Genomic DNA, 15,804 nt, shown 5'->3' with positions numbered 1-15,804 from the left:
GTATCTGATAAGCTATCAATATCCAGAATACATTTAAAAACTTCTAAAACTCAAAAACAAACAAAAGAAGCCTAATTTAAAATGGGCAAAGGACTTCAATATACATTTCTCAAAAAATAATTATATACACAAATGGACAATAAGCACATGAAAAGATGTTTAGTTTCACCAATCATCAGGAAAATTGAAGTCAAAACTAAATGAGATACACTTCACTCCCATAAGGATGGCTACCATTAAAATGAAGGAAATAAAAAAGAAAGAAAATAAATTAGAACCCTTAAAATGATACAATTACTGTGTAAGACATAATTAAAAATAGAGTCAGATGCCAGGTGTGGTGGCCCATGCCTGTAATCCTAGCAGTTCGGGAGCCTGAGGCAGGAGGATTGTGAATTCAAAGCCAGCCTCAGTAACTTAGTGATACCTTAAGCAATTCAGAAAGACCCTGTTTCTAAATAAAATACTAAAAAGGACTGGGGATGTGGCTCTGTGATTAAGCACCCCTGAGTTCAATCCCTGGTACCATGAAAAAAAAAAAAAAAGAATTAACATGTGATCCAGCAATTCCACTTCTGAATATATACCCAGAAGAATCAAAAGAAGGTCTTGAATATATATTTGTATATTCATGTTCAAAGGAGCTTCACTCAAAGTAGCCAAAACATGGAAGCAACACAAATGACTATCAATAGCTGAATGGATAAGCAAACCGTGGTAAATACATACAATGGAATATTATTCAGCTTTAGTAAGGGAGGAATGTCTGACATAGGCTATACCATGGGTAAACACTGAGGAAGTTATGCTAAGTTATTTAACTTAGTCATAAAATCACAAATATTGTATGATTCCATGTATATAAGCACTTAAATCCAAATCATAGAAACAGACAGTAGAATGGTAGTTAGCAGGGTCATTATTTAACTGATGTAGGGTTTCAGTTTCATAAGATGGAGAGTTACGGAGCTAGTTCATATGGAATGGAGGTACTGGGAGGTGGTGGGAAGTGTAAGAGTTGAGACCTAGTAGAAAGGAGTAAGTGGGTCCTGGGCGCATGTTCTTGGGGGATATATCTTGTTTCTGGCTCCTTCCTCTCTGCCTCCCTGCTTCCTTGAAGTGAGCAGTTTTCCTCTGTCATGTTCTTCCACCATGATGTCTCTGCTTTGGAGCCTGCCCATCATGGACTGGAACCTCTGAATCTGTGAGCCTAAGTAAATCTTTCTTCCTCTAAGTTGGTTTTCTCAGGTATTTGTTACAGTGGTGAAAACCTGACTAACACGGATGGCTGTACAATATTACAAATGTATCTAATACCCTGTAACTGTATGTTTAAAAAATGGTAGGGTGGTAAATTTTATATTATAAATACTTTGACACCATTTTATAAATTTGGTGGCAGGGAGAGAGACAGTCTCTACCCATCAACAGTGTGAGATGGTAATTGACATACATTTCTTGCTGATATACTCAGTGATGGCCACAGAAAGTCAGCATTAGTTCTGAAGCCAAGAGAACTGGGTTCAAATTCTGGCTTGCTGTGTGAACTTTGACAAAGTTCTTAAGCCTTAGTGTAAATTTAATTATCTGTCAAGTTACAGTAACAATATCTACTTGCAAGGTTGATGTACAGATTTAATGAAATAATATGTGCCTAACTAATAATATGTGCAGAGGATATAGATGTTCAAGTTTTGTTAAAAAAATCTGAATAATTCCATACATACATTGAATTTAAAGTAATTCCTTTAAATTCAAAGTAAGTAAACATATATTTTTGGGTACTACTATGTGAAGAAAGTTATGAAGAGAAAGGACTTTAGAGTGATAGAAAAACAGGCTCAGAAAAGCACACACACACACATGTGTGTGTGTGTGTGTGTGTGTGTGTGTGTATGTATTGAAATTTTTAATTGTCTTTTAGTTTCCAGTGGTTGTGATCAGGGTATGTATTATATTCATTTTATATATGATTATTTGATGTATATTTTTAAATATATATATTTATTCATTTTATATTTGTATATATAAATATATGTGTATATACATATTATGAACAAGATGTGTGTACACGATACCAACTCAAGGTCTTGAATTTTATCCCTATATAGACAAAAGATTCAAGAAATAATTTGATTCAATTGGTAAAATAAGCCAAATGCTGATAAGGGAAACTTTGAAGGAGTCCTCAAGAACTCTAACAATTATTTTATGATGGTTTGAACATTCACTGATGAGTAATAAAATAGTAAAATGTGATTTAAGGTAGTATGCAATCAGAATCATATCATGGTTAGACCAGTGATATAGCTTGGGAGTACAGGAAATATATCTAGACTTTCCTAGAACATAATACAGGTACATAGACTTTAATAGAGTGTAGAAAAAATATGTTGAAGTCTCCATCTTTCTGCAGGAAAAGACAGTGAAAGAACACACAGGAGGCAATCCACCATCCTGCATCCCAGGAGCCACCCATGGACACACTGACCAGCAGAACTGCCAAGGCAGGGAGTAGAAGGGCCCAGCTTACATGGCCTTGCATTGTTGAGATCAGAGTGGATTGACCCACAGTTTTTTATAGGTCTCTCAGCAGAGGAACGAGCAGTAGAAATAGAAATCTTATTTTCCAGATCAATTTCTTAGCCTTAAGGGAACCAGATTCCTTTTATCAGCTGACCCATCTGTGCTGGAGACTTCCTGGAGCAGAAAGAAGGCTTTGACTCATCAAGGAATTGCATACCCATTGTTAGGGCCAGGCTTTTAGGGAGCCTCTGACTGTGGCTGGTTACTTAGGCCTTTGAGCTGCCCATGAGTAAGATAATAAAAGCTAGCCTGTGAAACCCTAAGCCCTTTTAGCAAAATCTGCATAGACAGCCTTCCCTGGATTCTTTCTTGCTCTGATGTCTGGACATCACATTGGTTCCTATTTTATAGACCTTTGACTTGGGCTTTCAGGGTCCTCTTCCTATTCTGTCCCTGGTCACATAGCTCCAGGGTCTCTCCCTGAGTTTGCTTATTTTGGTGACCCAAATCCTCATTCCCTTATCAATCCAGCACTCCTCCGGATTTTACCTCATTAAAGAACCAAGAAAGAAAACCTACTCACTTAAATGCCCTCACACTGGAAGCAGGGAGAGGTAGTAGGGACCATTTGTCCTGGTTGCTCACATTCTACAGACCTGTTCCAAAAGTTTACCCACCCATTGACACCATCCTTTATTCTGGCCCATGGAGAAGAGACTGATTCTCTCCATTCCCTGCACCATGCCTCATCCTCAGTGGCCTCATGAAGACTAAGGAGAGACAGTAGGACATGTGTTACCTCACCTGAGACTCAGAGTGACCCTGTGAAGTCCATGTCTTACAATCACATCACGTGTACTTCAGAACTAAGAAAAGCTTCCACTTTTAAATGAGACGTCTTACTCCTCCAAAAAGTATAGTGCTTATTGAGATAAATGAAAAGAGGGTGGTTGTTTTAAATCAGTATGACTAATGTTAAAAAACAGCTGGTAAGGAATACTAGGTAATCACACACACACAGGCCACCAGCCGGGAACATTGCAGTGCTATACCTACCATAATTTAGTTCTCCCTCCCCACGTAGTCACTCAGAGTGGCAGCTGCGATCCGGGACTTTGCACATTAGAGGCCATTAGGAAAAGCAGCATGACTCATCATCTTCTGTTTGCGTTATTTTAACTTAGTCATTTGGGGGCAGATCTTCTGAGACACTAACAATAGTCTGAGACTAGATTGATTTTCTTCTTTAAATAACTTGTGGATTTTTTTTTTTTTTCTGTTGACATTTCTGTCGTTTCAGATGAAGATGCATAAAACCCTAGAGCTGGAAGGGAACTTGGAGGTCACCAGAAACAATCTCGAGTCCTCATCCAATGGTCCTTGATAATATTCCTGGAAGCTATCCAGAGCCTCCGTGTGTTCTTCCAGGGATGGGAAGTTCACCCCTCACAAGGCCATTTTGACTTTTCAGAGAGTTCTAGCAATTAGAACATTTTTCTTCAAAATATTCTATCGCTCAGCTTCCTCTCCACTTCTAGATGAATCCATGAGGACATTATTTTCTTATCCCCAAGACAAGCATCTGCAAATTTTCTTAATTTTCCTTCACACTCCTCAGTATCCCAGATACTCTCATACTCATTTCTCTTGGAAAAAGGCATTACAAATTTAAACCAAGGCCCAGGTATGAGCTGGCCAGGGCAGAATAAACAGCACTCTGGGCACAATGCCTTCTGCAGATGCAACTTTCCTAGAAGCTGGGCCATATTATTGAACCATTTGAGTTTGAAGTCTTAGAGGTTCCAGGTATACTTTCCAAATAATTTACTTTGCTTTCAGGGTATCCCTGGTTCTGCCACTCAAGCACTTGTTTTTACCCGAAATGTACTGTTATATATATTTATCTAGCTGCTAACTGTATCTTGTAAACATTAACCCAGTGTGACAGATATCAGGATCTTCTAACTATTATTATCTACTCTCCCTCCCAATTCTCATACAAAAATGTGAGAAGTATTTCCAATGGCTTAATGATAGTTTTGGTTATCCAAGGATAAAGCAGAGTGATTGGCACATCAAATCAATGGCCTTTGGACATAATTAATCAACCAGTTGTCAAACTAGAACCTGATGATAAGTATTCCCCTGACTATCAGAGAATTGCATATCTTGATGGCATTCTCAAAACCCCTCACCCTCAAGTGCCCATAACACGTAGGCCTACAAGAAGGTACTTCATAAGAAGCAACCCTCGAAACTCACGATTGCATTTCACGTAAGGATATACTGAGCAGATGGTTTACTACATGACATATGTCCTCTTCACAAGGACACAACAGAAGCTTCTCTCGGCTCTCGGCACTATTTTTCTTTCTTATAGACACTTTTATTTATAATGTTTCCTCATTTCCTAGACTGTCAGGAAGTCTGGGGGGGAATTTGTAAACCACCTCTAGGGAGTGTATAGAGCATGGAATGAAAGAGTATCATGGTGGACGTTTTATGGACCAGCCATTCACTCATGGTTCCTTTTTAATTCCCCCTTGTTTTTCCTGTACCCTAATTTCTTCACTTTTTGCCTTATTATTATTGAATCTTATGTATTATTAAAGCAACCAAAAATCTCCTTAGAACAAAGATAAAAATGGAAGATGGATAAATAATCCAAACCACATTTTTCGAAGTATATTATCCATAAGGATGTTATGAGAATTTTGTTAAATGCTTTGCTACATCATGTCTTTAGCACCACTGTGATCCACAGGACTTAGAATTGCTTAAAAGAAAAAAAGAAAAGAAAAGGGAAATATCTTGGTTCTTGCAAATCCATACTAGTTCCTAATGACCACTGCTTCCTTTTCTAAATGCTTACAAATCATAGATATTGTCGCCCTGTTTATAATTTTTCCAGGGATTGGTGTCAAATTGGCTACTCTATCATTGGGTGGGATGGGGGATGTGATCCATGTTTTGCTCTTCCTTTAGAAATTTGGAATATTTGCTCATTCCAAATGTCTGGAATTGCTCTTATCCTCCATGTCTTATCATAGATTGATAATAATTAAATTCTTAACTGTCAGTTCTCTCAGTATTCTGTGGTGATTAACAAATGCAGTGAACTTTCTATTCAAGTCCAAAAAAATTAGGCATCATTTTTTGAGAATAAGGTTTAAAGTATGCTACAAGCTGTTATCATGGTTAAATTATAATAATGAGTATTTTGTGCAAATAACTTTACCCCAAATGTAAGCCTCAAAAAAAGGAATGAGAGAGATGAGAGAATTAAAATTTAAAGTAGTCACAATGCACAGGTACCATGCTGGGTGCTATTGATACCTTGTTTCACATTCAGAATAATACTGTGATCCAAGTTGTTACATAGTTTACAGATGAGGAAACAGCTTCAGAGAGGCTAAGTAGCTGACCTAGATAACAAAAATAAACTACAAAACTAGATCTTGAGCCCAAAGCCCAGACTCCCTCTCCCTATATTGGACATGTGAATTAAGGAGGAATGATGTTGAATGGCCAGCTAGTTGTAGCCACTATCAATTGGAAAATTACAACCATGAAGTTTATGCTAATCTTGGTGATCTTGTTCTTTAAAACAAAAAACAATCCTTTAGTAAGAAAACCTACATGAGAGAGTAGTGCATCCCTAAGAAAAGCAAATTGCAAAGGAAATATTCCTTTACCTAAGGACTAGGAACTGGCAAAGAAATTCCTACCACAGGCTGAGGGAGAAACTCTCTCATAATGAGTTAAGCCCTCAGAAGTAAGTCTGGGAAAATAAGACAATATCCTTAGAGCAGAGTGAAGAAAAGAAAAAAAAAAGAACAATTAAAAATTAGATTGGACAATGACAAAGTTTAATTAAGAAAAGAGTGTATATACTTAGCTGCTTATATTTCTTTAAATATTCTTTCATTCTTGCCAAAGCCATAGCAAAAACATGTGGAGAAGACACTTATCCTGGAAGCTGGAGTAGGTTCCAAGTATCCTTCCTCTCTGATTTATCTCTCAAAAATGGAACTCTAATACCTAATCCCAGGAAGGAAGTTTGGGCCATTGAGTTGCACATTATTCCACCTCAGCATGAAGGAATATATCAAAGCAAATGTATTCTCTCAAATTGACATTAGTCAGTAAAAAAATATATGATAGATTATATGATCTGAAGAATTAACCAATTGTAAGAAAAATTTTATAAATGCATTGCTGCTGAGAATGATATGGTTGTCAAGTCTCCATCAGACAACCGAAATTTTCCCAAATTGTTCAAGTTAAAGAAAATGTATTCCTAGGAAAATAGAACTAAATGCAATAGGGGTAAAGATTGTATCGTTGTTTACCTGTCACAGGGTCATTTTGACAACTGATGAAAGAAGGAGTGGGATAGCAAACTTTTGTCAGTTTTATCTAACAGCATACAAGAAGGACAGTGTGTCCATTATAAATGAGCAGTACTGTTTCTTTACATAGAACTAAAGGGGAAATCCATCCAGATAACTCTTCCAAACAGAAATAGCCCCTGAAGCATACAACCTTTTTTTCCATGTTTGTCCTTTCTAGCCCAAGACAATCCTGTCTGTACCCAAACAAATCCAAACCTGGTGAGAACCTTGGGAGCTCCATTCTATGGAAACCTATTGTGTCTTTGAGTCTTTAACCCTTGAACCAAGTACCTTTTGTCACCATTTATCTGGTAGCAGCTGCTATTAAAAAAGCAATTGTTCTTACATTTCTAGTATCTGTATTATACCAAGAGGCACTGGGCTGAGCTAGCATCATAATTAATCTCAATTAAACCTTTTCATAATCCTGCAAGTTCTATTAATATCCCCCATTCTAAAGATGAAGAAATAAGAGGTTAGGGAGCCAGTAAGTGGCAGAACAAGAATTGAAAACCAGGCTTGGTCAACTCTGAAGTCCTTCTTCTTTCCAATACATCACATCACTCCTCTAATCATAATCAAGGGTGCTACCCAGCACTCCTCCTGCTTTCCCTCATCATTTCTCTGCAGTAAACACCTTGAACTTGACTATCTCTTGAGTCAGTTATGATGCTCTTGAATCCATTAGGATGCTTTTACTGTTACTCTGCAGGTGCAAGTAGCAGTAAACCAACTAGAACTAGATTAAACTGGCTCAGTGGTACATACCTATAGTCTCATCTTCTTGGGAGACTAAGGAAGCAGGATTGCGTGAGCCTAGGAGTTTGAGGCCAGCCTGGGCAACCTAGTTGAGATCCTGACTTAAAAACAAAAACAAAAACTTGCTTGAACATTGAAGGAAATGTGTTTCGTTTATGCAATTAGAAAATACAGAGGTAAGGAAACGTCGAGCATGCTTTGCTCAGGGCTGCACACCCTGTTCTCTACTGTTCTATTAGCTTGACTCCATACACTGGCTTTGCAGAATGTTTGCAAGCAACTATTTTATTGCTTATATCCAGGGAAAAGAAAGATCCTCTTCATGGAAATATTAAGCAAAACACTAAGGTCCACTCTGATGACCAGCCTAAATGAGTTTCAATGGCCGAGGCAATGCTGTTTTATGACTGCCTTAGGTCTGTCTATGCACTCCATCTCCAGGACAATTCCTGAGTAAAACATCCTAGCAGGAGAGATAAGAATACCCAAAATTTTGGTCTAATTTTTGATTAGACCAAAAATTCTTGGCCAAGGCTATAAATTAGCCTCAAGTAATGCTAAACTCCCCCAAGTAATTGAAAGGAGCAATAGAATAAGAAGCAACTGAGTTATACTCATCAGATCCCACTGCCTGGAGTCAAGCATTAGATCAATCACACCCACACCATGCTTCACTCCTCTAGGGTGGGGTGGGATGGGTGGGATGAATGAGGAAGAGGTGGTCTCCAAATCCCTCGGCACCATTAACGAAGATTTGTTGTGGGGCTCCTCATTTTGGTGGTGTCTCTTCCCCACTAGACCATAAAGTCCATGAAGGCAGAAACTGTCAGTATTTCTCACCATTATACTCCCCAAAGCTAGCAATTACCTGGCACCTAGTAATAAATGTCCATTGAAAAAAAAAACTTTTCAATGAATGAATAAAACTCAAACTCTCTAGGGTGAGCCAAGCAAACAAGCCCTATTTGCTTTTGAATGAGCCAGACATCTTCTGCAGATCAGACTCTCAGTGTTCTCTGTCATTCTCAGCTCAAAACTCTCAGGGATTCTCCTCTGCCGGCCTTGTGTCCTCCAGCTCCTTTGTAGCATGTTAAAGGTCCTCTGCACTTAATCCTTCATCGACCTCTCCAGGCTCATATCTGGGGATTGTGTGCACTGAGAAGACCATCTTTACTGAACTCCGCTCAAATGCATCCTACTCATAAGAGGCTCACTTGTTCTGTTTGTTGTTGTTGTTGTTGTTGTTATTGTTGTTTGTTTGTTTGTTTGTTTTGTTTTGTTTCCAACATAAAGAATGGCTATAAAATTCAGTTTTCATTCAAAAAAAGTCAACTAATGTGCAAAGCACCTTGGATATTATGAAGGATAATAATACTTTTATAGTACCTATATAAGCAGGTTCTTTGTATCTTAGGTGTTACATATTAACCCATGTAAGCACCCTAGTAATCCAAAGAGATGGGTAGAATTGTTGTTTAAGACAGAAAACTGAAGCACAGGGAGATTATATGACTCACCCCAAGCCACCCGGCTAGAAGGTGGCAGACACAGGGTTTAAGTACAAGTTATCTGACTCCAGCATCCAGGTCCTTAAGCACTGAGCTTGACAGGCACTAAGAGAACAAGCAAGGTCCCAGAAGAGGCAGAACTAAGACAGGAGCAGTGGGAACGGGGACCATCCATGTATTCACAGAGAGGCATCATACAGGAAAGACAAGCACTCAGACTTCAACAGGACCCTGGTAAAAAGTCTATGGTAAAAATGAACCAATCTGCCATACTTATAGGACAGGAGAAAAGTCTTGGCAGACTATAGGTAACCTTAAAAGATGATCTTTTAACAAAGATATTTTTATGATCAGAAGCTTAATAATATCTAGGGGCACCTGGAGAGAGTTTGAATGTGAGGGTCACCAGGGGATCAGAGCCAGGAGTCGACCTGAGGGTCGGGCTTCCAGATCCATTGTCTAATACCTGAGTCAGGCTGAGGCTCAAAAAATGAAAAATTCAAAAACAGAATCAAGGTCTCAGAGGCCCAGCCCATGTGGCACGCATCCTCTTGAGAGAGGCCCCTGGATTTCAGAAGTCTAGAAATGTGTGTGGAGAAACCAGGGAAAGCACAGCAGGTGCTGCCGGCTGGAGATTTCTCTGTTTTATTCATGCCTCGTTGGCAGACGGCTGGTTCCCAGGAGGTGGCTGAGTCTCACAAGGTTCAGATGTTAGAGGAAACAAATAACTAATTGTGCTGAACCTCAGCTTGGATTCATTCTGGGGTGTGGACAGGCGTTTGTGTCTCCAGAGATTGCAGTGAAGTGGAAAGCATGTATTAGCCAGCCTGGTGATCTGAATTGCACAGAATAATTGAAGGGTTGCCAGATCTGTGGGCGACTAGATGTCCCTCGTCAGCCTGGATCGTCCTGAAAAATCATGGCGATTGTCAACTGTAGCTTGCACTTGAAAGGTGAGGCATGTCTCCATTATCCCTGGGGTAACACATGAAGCATGGTGAAATTCTGTGTATTTTCATCTATGTTCTTGTACCTAGATGAGTAATAAGTCTGCTCCCTGCTGTGTTTTAAAACTACCTACTTGATGCATCAAACCCTGCACCCCTCCCCATTCTAGCTCAATTCAGAGGCCAGAATTAGAGCTGTTGCTGACTGCTTCCCTATCTGCATGATCCTGTGCTTAGAGGTGAGCAGGTGAAGGTAGGAGGGTAACAAGCCTGGTTTTTGCCTTCAAGTAACTCTCCAATATTTGGGGACACAGATGCAACTTCATATAACAGAACTCCATCACCATGACCACGGAGTAATTAAAACTGCACAAGATCTCACTTGACTCAAGTCATTAGATCATAGAGGGGTTTCCTAAAGGAAGTAACTCTCAGTTCGACCTTGAAAATGGATGAGAAAATGGTAATTTGAATATCGCCTAAATATCCTTAGAAATAGGGGAGGATAGGAACAAAAAATAAAATACATTCAAGTTGTAGTATTTGCAGAGAGTCCACATGAAGACATCCAGGAGGGAGCTTACAGGATTTTAAGTATAAACACGGACACCACGTGCCTAAAGAGATGAGGGTGGTACAACACAGGAGGAGTGAGTCAGAAGAGAAAAGTCTGAGCCAAGAAATTTGGGGGACACCTGGTCTAAGAGACAAAAGTGCAGCCAGAAACATGGGATGAGGAGCAGTAATCGGAGGGGATGAAAAATTGTCAGCATTATCAACAAAGAAGAGCTTCCGAAAACAATACCACTTGGGTGGAGGCCTAGAGGCCATAGGAGTTGACATCCAAAGCCTCCCCAAGAGTGGTTTCCAAAGAGCAATAAGTGTGTAAGTCTGATTGAAATGGATGAAGAAATGAAAGAGGTGAGAGAGTAGTGAGAGCTCTTCCCTTTCAGTAAGTGGGGTGAAAGGAAGATGGCATCTTGAATGGAAAGTGGGGTGACGAAAAGGGATTCCTCAGAGCAGTGGGTAGACAGTAGGCAGATGAGGTACACATGATTTCTCACCCTTGTGGGGTTTAAAATCCAAGTGCAGATGCATAAGTTCTTCTAGGCATTCTGTGTGAGTTATGGGTTTATGGTTTAATAAGTGTGGTGGGTTTTTATTTGTTCGCCTGGCTTCTTAGGAAGGGCACACTCCCTCTTTTGGTGAACTACACCTGCTACAATAGCACGGTTCCCACGGGGACCACCAGGGTCGGTGCTCACATCCCTATGCACACACCCAGCTACTGGACCACGGGATGGACATGTAGCAAAGGAGGTCGATCAAGTCCTCACCAGGAGTCCCTCTCAAAGGCAAGGTCAGAACCTGAGCCTGGAAGCTGCTAGTAGGTACATTCCAAACCCAATGGAAAAGATCGGAGAATAAATCCAACCCAGGTGGAAAAGCAAAAGCAGCCGATAAAGAGAAAGGAGACAAGGAGGAAAAGAGTCCCGCGGATAGTCAAGTCCCTGACGCCAAGGCTCACCACTGCCCCTGCCCCTCTTGCAGCTTTGTGAGTCTTCTAGGAAGTTTCCCTTTCCCTCTGGGCTAGCCAGGCTCCCGTCACATACACTCTCAGAAACCTCCTGCCATCCTAGAAGGATTGCTGAAGGAGTGAAGAACAATTTTTAGAAGTTGCAATTTGAGACTTCCAATTGATGAAAATAGTTGCAAGATTTGTTTCGATCAGTACTTGCATCGTAAGCTGGAGTTGAGACAAGTGCAGAACACACCACCTTGTCGAAAACTTGGAGGTAATAGTAAGTATTTCATGTTCACAAGAAAATACTCTGTGAGAGGCCGACTTTGGAGCCAGACTGCCTGAGTCAGAAGCCTGGCTCTGCCATCTACTAGCAGAGTGAACTTTGGGCAAATTTTCTTTTTCATTGTGGTAAAATGCACATAAATGAAAATGACCACTTCTGCCATTTTAAAATGTGCAAATTCAGTGAGGTTCAGTACATTTACAATGTTGTGCAACTATTAACATTACCTAGTTCCTGAAAATTGTCGTCACCCTGGAAGGAAAGCCCACAAGCACAAGCAGTCATTCCCCGTTGCTTCCCCGACTACCCCAGACCCAGTCCCTGGAGACCACGAATCTGTTTCTGTCTCTAGGAAGTTGTCTATTCTGTAGCTTTATGTAAGTGGAATTAGATAATACGTGACCTTTTGTCTTCATCTTCTTTTATTTACGTAATATTTTTCAAGGCTCATCTATGTTGTAATCTTACCAGTACTTCAATCCTTTTTATGGCTGAATAGTAGTCCATTGTATGGATATTGTCCATTTTATTAATCTATTCATCAAATTGATAGATATTTGAATTTTTTCCACCTTTTTCTTCTTGTGAAAAGGGCTACTAAGAAGGATTGTGTGCAAGTTTTTGATGGAAGGTCTGCTTTCAACTTTTTGGTGTTTATAACCTAAGGTAGAATTGCTTTACCATGTTTAGCTTTTGAGAAACCACCAAACCATTTTTCACAATGGCTACACCATTTTCTGTTCCTGCCACCAATGTAAAAGGATTCCAATTTCTCTACACATGCCAACACTTGCTATTTTCTGGTGGAGGGAGTTGGTTTTGGGTTGTAGTTTTTGTTTAGTTGGTATTTATAGCTATCCTAGGGCATGTAAAGTAGCAATTCATGTAAGTTTTTAAAATTTTCATTCCCTAATGATTAATGCTGTTGAGCATCTTTTCATGTGCTTAATGGCCTTTTATACATTTTCTCTGAAAAATTATTGGTTCAAGCTCTTTGCCCATTTTTAATTATGTTGTCTTATGGCTGATATTTATGTATTATGGAAACCAGACCCTTATCATATATATAAGTTGCAAAAATTTCTCTGCACTCTGTGGGTTATCTTTTCACTTTCCTTATAGTGTTTTTTGATGAACATAAATAATAAATTTGGATGAAGTCCTATAGATCTGTGGTGGTGTTGTAATTTTGGTGTTGTATCTAAGAAATTGTTGCCGACTCCATGGTCATAAAGATTTATTCCAATGTTGTCTTCTTAGAGTTTTATGACTTTAGTTTTATTCATTCATTCATTCATTCATTTGTTCATTCGTTCATTTTGGTACTGGGGATTGAACCCAGGAGTGCTTAACCATTAAGCCACATCTCCACTCCTTTTTATTTTTTCTTATGAGGAGGGTCTTGCTAAGTTTATTAGGGTTGAAACTGGCTTTGAACTTGCAATCCTTCAGCCTCAGCCTTCCAAGTTGCTGGAATTACATGCATGTGCCACTATGCCCAGCTTAGCTTTTATATTTTAGTCTTTGACTTGTGATTTTTTTCACTTTTCTATACAGTCTGAGGTAAAGGATTTGGGCAAGTTTTTAACGTCTCTGCACTTCAGTTTCCTTATTTGCAACATTAAAACAATAATACTACCTACCCCATGGGATTTTGTGAGCATTAAATAAGATATGTAAAGTGCATAGAATGAGCCCAGCACATTCAATAAGTAAATATTCAAGAATATTAATTGTTATCTGCTATTGTTGATTGTGATATGATAGAAATGATTTCAAGATAATTCATTAAAGAGACTAAAGAAGTGAAGAACAGAATTTACTTCTCTTAGTAAAATGTGTTTCAGGTGGTTTAAATCAATTTTAATCATCTGTGCATTGTTTTTCTTTAACACAGTAGTATCATTGCAGTAATAGAAGTGTAGTCTCTAAAGAAAGAAGCTACCCTATGCTAGTCAGACATAGGGTAGCTTATACCTGGGACCTTGTGCCTATTTCTCAGCCCAGTTTCAAAGAAATTTAAAATTCCAAGTCAAAGCTGATATGGCAAGAAAGAAGTAAAAACCTTCAAAATGACCCAGTTTGGAACTGCTGACATGGCTGAGGACAGAGGCAAACTTCATGAGAAGGTGACGAAGCTGGACTTCAGGACCCTTCTGACACAGGGCCTCTTCCAGTTATTCAACTAATATTTCAACTTCATTTATATTCACAATTTTGTATTCTTATTCTTAAAGGGAACCCCAAATCAAATCTACTTGGAGACCAACAAAACCTCTATCTTCACTGATGGAATAGATAAAACGGCTGCTATCTTTCTTCATCCTAGGCCGACTCAGAGAATAATTGATTGGCTCCCAAGGGAATGAGTCCAGCTCTCAGCAGAGGATGGGGACCATGAGCTACAAGCTTCCTCCCAGCACTACAGTTCCAACCTCTAAGTCTCACCCCTTCCCAAAGGAACAATTCTGAAGGGTCTTTTAGTCACATGTTTTTAATGCAGTAATTCTTAACCATAAGATAAACACTCACAGGAACATGCATACGGAGACCAAGTTAAACGTGGGAGACCAAGTTAAACGTGACCTTGACATCCATGGCAGAAATGGAAATATTTTTTTAAAGTTACAAGTTCTGAGCTTGATTCACCATGTCTTCAGCTTCATTCTATCTTTCAGGGAATCTGATTCCTAACTGGTTAGATACAAACGAACAAAGAAAAAATAACTATCTGCCTGCCTCCTGCAACTTTATTCTTAATTTTCTATAAAATTTCAAATAAAAAGTTTTTATCCATTATAGCATTTCTAAGATCCTCTGTCCTACTCCCATGATAACTATATTTATGATGTTAGCCCTTGTGAAATTAATTGAGAAGTTTACCTCCGCCTATTATTGGACAGTTCAAAGATAGGAATTAACCATTCATGGGAAGTTGTTAAAAGATTGCCTGTAAATCTGTTAGCATAGAGCCTTTCTGGGAGTTGGTTATTTGACAATTTTTATAATTTTTTTTTGGTGATTACTGGATGTTCTATTTGAGGTAATTTTGTTAATACATCTTTTCCTAGACAATCATTCATCTTATGCAGATTTTTAAAAACCTTGTCATGGTATGCTTCGATAATTATTTTAACAATCTGCATATCTAATTTTTTTCTTTTCCTTGAATATACTGGCAAAAAGTTCATACCTTGATTGTTTCTAAAAAGACAGCTCATTAATTTATTGAGCAATTCTATAATTTTTCCATTTTACAATTCATTAATGCTATTTTCAAATTTTAATTATTCTGAAATTTGAATAATCTTTCAATAGATGTCAAAGAAACTTAGCATGGCCAAGTAGAGAAGTTGTTGAAATGCAGTTGTAATTTCTACATACTTGAGATCTGAGCCATGGGTAGAACGATAAGATGTTCCATTTATCACCTCAAATGAGTTATTTGCACTGATAGTACAACATAGGGTTAAATTGTAGCTTAAAAACTATTTCTGCATTTTCATTTAAAAAGTGATTCAAAATATCATATTATATTACTGCACTGAAGTGAACATTTGTGTGTGTACGTGTGTGTGTGTGTGTGTGTGTATAAATGATTGTCTTATACAAGGCAATACAATCAAAGATAGCAGACGTTGATAAATTTCTCACAAAATTGATAGAGTTTACAAAGCTAGGGAGTATGACCAAATGTGCCAAGTTTCTGGAGATACTAATTATGATTCAACTATATGTACTCCAACAAGGGGAAAAAAGAATTAGTTTAACCCAGTAAGAAAGCAAGTAAATACCTCTCAATATGCTTTCAAATTTAACTGCAAATTCTAAAGATTAACAATGGTTATGATCAGAAGAACAG

Source organism: Callospermophilus lateralis, chromosome 2 (genome assembly GCF_048772815.1).
Source record: "Callospermophilus lateralis isolate mCalLat2 chromosome 2, mCalLat2.hap1, whole genome shotgun sequence".
Lineage (NCBI taxonomy): Eukaryota > Metazoa > Chordata > Mammalia > Rodentia > Sciuridae > Callospermophilus > Callospermophilus lateralis.
This window is presented reverse-complemented; position numbering follows the sequence as displayed.